Source organism: Dipodomys spectabilis, unplaced genomic scaffold, assembly GCF_019054845.1.
Source record: "Dipodomys spectabilis isolate Male_0828 unplaced genomic scaffold, ASM1905484v1 ptg000121l, whole genome shotgun sequence".
Classification (NCBI taxonomy): domain Eukaryota; kingdom Metazoa; phylum Chordata; class Mammalia; order Rodentia; family Heteromyidae; genus Dipodomys; species Dipodomys spectabilis.
This window is the reverse complement of record NW_024870798.1, coordinates 117,654-120,932: the sequence shown is the minus strand read 5'-3', so window position 1 is coordinate 120,932 and position 3,279 is coordinate 117,654. Positions and strand designations below refer to the sequence as shown.

Below are 3,279 nucleotides of genomic sequence, written 5' to 3'. Positions count from 1 at the left end.
CAAAGAGAGAAAGCCTTATGGGCTTTCTTGGGTGGGCTAACTTTGACCCATTCTCCTCAGATTTCATCCCCTCTTCATCCTCTCTCCGTTTAAAATTTTATTGGTCCTGAAGCTTCATCTCTGACTCTGGGACCTATATCTTAGCTTTCAGAATCAATGCTGGTGTTTTTAACACCTCTGCCACAGCTCAAGGTTTTGTGCTGTGTAGCTGGAGATAAGAGTCTCAAGCAGGTTCCTGCCCTGGCTGACTTGACACTGCAATCCTCAGATGTCAGCCTCTTTTGTAGTAAGGCTTACACACATGACCAGCAACATTTGGGTCATTTTAAAACTTTAATATGTGCTTTCTTCCACCTCCTTTTATTTTTATTATTTTTTTCATTTTTGCTTGTCCTGGGAGTAGAAATTCAATTTCAGATGCTCTCTCACTGCATGTATGGGACTAACCATAACGTTTGGCTTTTGTGGGGAAGTTAATTGGAGAGAAGAGCTATGCCAGATTCAGGAGGCTGAAAATTTAAGAAAGTCCTTAATGCTCTCTTCTCTAATTAACCACTAAAGGCTAACTTGGACTTCCTATCACTCTACAATCCCTCACGAAGGACCTGGTCATCTACAGAAACTTTCTTGTAAATGTCATCCTTTGAAAACATGTACAATTTTATTTGTTCCTCATCTTAAGATCTAAACCTACATAGCGCTGATCTCAATTTGTCATGGAATACCAAATACGATAGGAAGACAAACCTGAGAGAGACACATGCAATACAAAAGAAGAGCTTGCTCAGTTCCTCACCACTCGAAGAAGGGAGGATGTGGAAGGGGGGGAGAACTTCATGAGCCTTTCTACTCTTTATTTTAGCAGTGGGTTGTGGGAAATGTGTGGTTTTATTTCAACATGAAAATATCTCAATGCATGGCGATCTTGCCTGATGGGTTTATATTTTCTGCATAAATGTTATGGAAACTCATACATAACTCTCTTTTCATCCTGCAGTAAAGGTCAAAGCAGTAGCAAACGGAGATGAAAACAGATGATCGCCAGAGTCACAACTTAAGAAGGTTTCAGAGGATGGGGATTTTCCCTTGACTCCTCTTCCACTTTCTTCTGATAGCTCGTAACTGTAGGGGTGATGTTGACAGTTGTTTGTAGGAATTTTTGTTTTTCTCCAGATTCAAGTCTTATCTCTGCTTAATTTGCTTCTCTATGAAGTATTTGACTTGCTCAGATCCAGCATGATTGCATCAATGAACTCCTCTTTCAGCTTGGTTAGTTCTTTTCTCATCTCATCTAAAATATCCTGCTTCAGTCTGTCACAGTCAAAGCTTTCTGTCTGTACCCCATCGGCACTGGGCTGGGACAAGGGTGTGGACTTATAATGGGTCATAAGACCTGTTGTCAAAAACAATCTGATTTTTCCTTGAAGAATCTCATCTGGAGATGACGGGTGACTTGCTGCCATTCATTGTATTTGTTCTTTCCCAAGGTTTCCTGGTTGGTTCAGGTGTACTTGTTGATGAGACCTTAGAAGTTACAGGTTCTGATTCTTCTTTTTTGCTTCTATTGTTGATCCCTTTTTGGCCATTCTCCTCCTTCTTGCCATCAGGGGACTCCTTTCCTCCATTAAGCTGCTACCTGCCAAGGGAACGGGTCCATTTCCACCACCCATGTCTGTTTTAGCTGACACGGAGTTCACATCTGTGAACACTGGGCAAAGAGGCATCTTCCACCCGTGACAATTTCCTAAGCTTGGCTCCAGCAATCGCAGCTGCAAGTCCAGTTAATGGACGATTATCTTCTGAAAAGGATCCTGAAAAAAAATCCGGATGCAGGAAGGGAGGGGCAGGAGGTGGTACAGGAGAGAGGCTTGATTAGCAAGAGGGGGTGGGGGAGGAGGGCCAGAGGATAGCAGTGGGGGTGAAGGAGGAGGTTCTGGGGGAGGAGAGAATATAGAGGCCTAGGCTGGACCTGGTGGGAGTGGTGGAGGAGATGGAGGTGCAGGTGGTCCCAAGATAACACCCTACGGGGCTAGAGCCTCCGACAGCTGAGAGGCTTCCTGAAAGCCTGGCTCAGAAGCAGAGGGTTCTCCCAGCTCGGAGTTTACAGGGGTCTCCACAAAGGCAGCTGTGGCAATACTCTGCACTCTGCTCTCTTGATCCCATTCCACTTGCTCCAGCTGCTCCATCTGCTCCCGCTCCAGCTGCTCCACCTCTCTCTTTCCAACCTCTCTCCAGCCTCTCTCTCTCTCTACCTTTCTCTCTCTGGTCTTTCCCTCTCCATTCTTTCTCTCTCCAGCCTGTCCCTCTCCAGCTCCTTCTGACGTTTCTGTTCTTGTAGTTGTCTTCTTTGGATGTCCAACTCTTCTTGGGATGGGCCATTTTGAACTTGATCAGGCGGTTGTGAATTTTGTCTAGGCAATTTTGGTCCTGCCTCCTGTGAATTCAGCACTTCTAAGGCATGCATCATAGCACTTGCGAAGACATTAGCATCCTCTTTGCTGCCATAGTTAAGACTGTACACCTGCCTGGCATCTCGACACTGGTGGAAGGTCTGTGTTGCTTGATTATACTTTAATCCTTTGGGGATGGCACAGTTGATCACCAACTGATGATCCTGGATCTTCCTGCCCAGCACTCTGAATGTGTTGTTGCCTGTATGGTGATAGATATGAACTCTGCTAAACCCAGTTGAACCACAGCTGGCACCCACTTTTATTGGCATCATCACAAACCAATGCAGCAGCTCTTGCCTGACAGATACACTGTTCACTCATTGAGCCTGCGGGCCTGATGGATGCGGCTCGGGAGTGGGCTCCTCTGGGACGGCAAGGTTGGCTCATTTCAGTGCTTCTCTGCTACACTGGTGGCCAGCTACTCCATCACCTGCTGTCGCTCCTGCCAGGCCTGGGTTGCAGGGTAGGTGGGCCACTTTGGCTGCCTGCTGCTGCCGCTGCTGCTGCACAGGCCCCTGAGGACCGCGAGGACCAAGAGGACTGCAGCCGTCCCAGCCGTGGGAGGAGAGTGGGGCGTGCCACGAGGCACTGGTGCCGGGTGTGTGGAACACTCAGGCTCTGCCCTCGCCCTCGCCCTCCCCTACCGCTGCCGCCCTTCCCCTCTCTTCCCCCGTATAAGTAAATTTTTATAGCTTACAAAAATAACTTTTAGCTGGGGACTGGTGGCTCATGCCTGTAATCCTACTCAAGAGGCTGACATCGAGGATCACAGTTTGAAGCCAACATAGGTAGAAAAGTCTGTGAAATTCTTATCTCCACTACACTA

At 47.3% G+C, this 3,279-nt stretch overlaps 1 pseudogene; it reads right to left on the bottom strand.

Moving 5' to 3' along the window:
- Positions 1–1,205: 1,205 nt before the first annotated feature.
- LOC122115556 lies at positions 1,206–2,774 on the bottom strand (annotated as a pseudogene).
- Between the last annotated feature and the right edge of the window lie 505 nt (positions 2,775–3,279).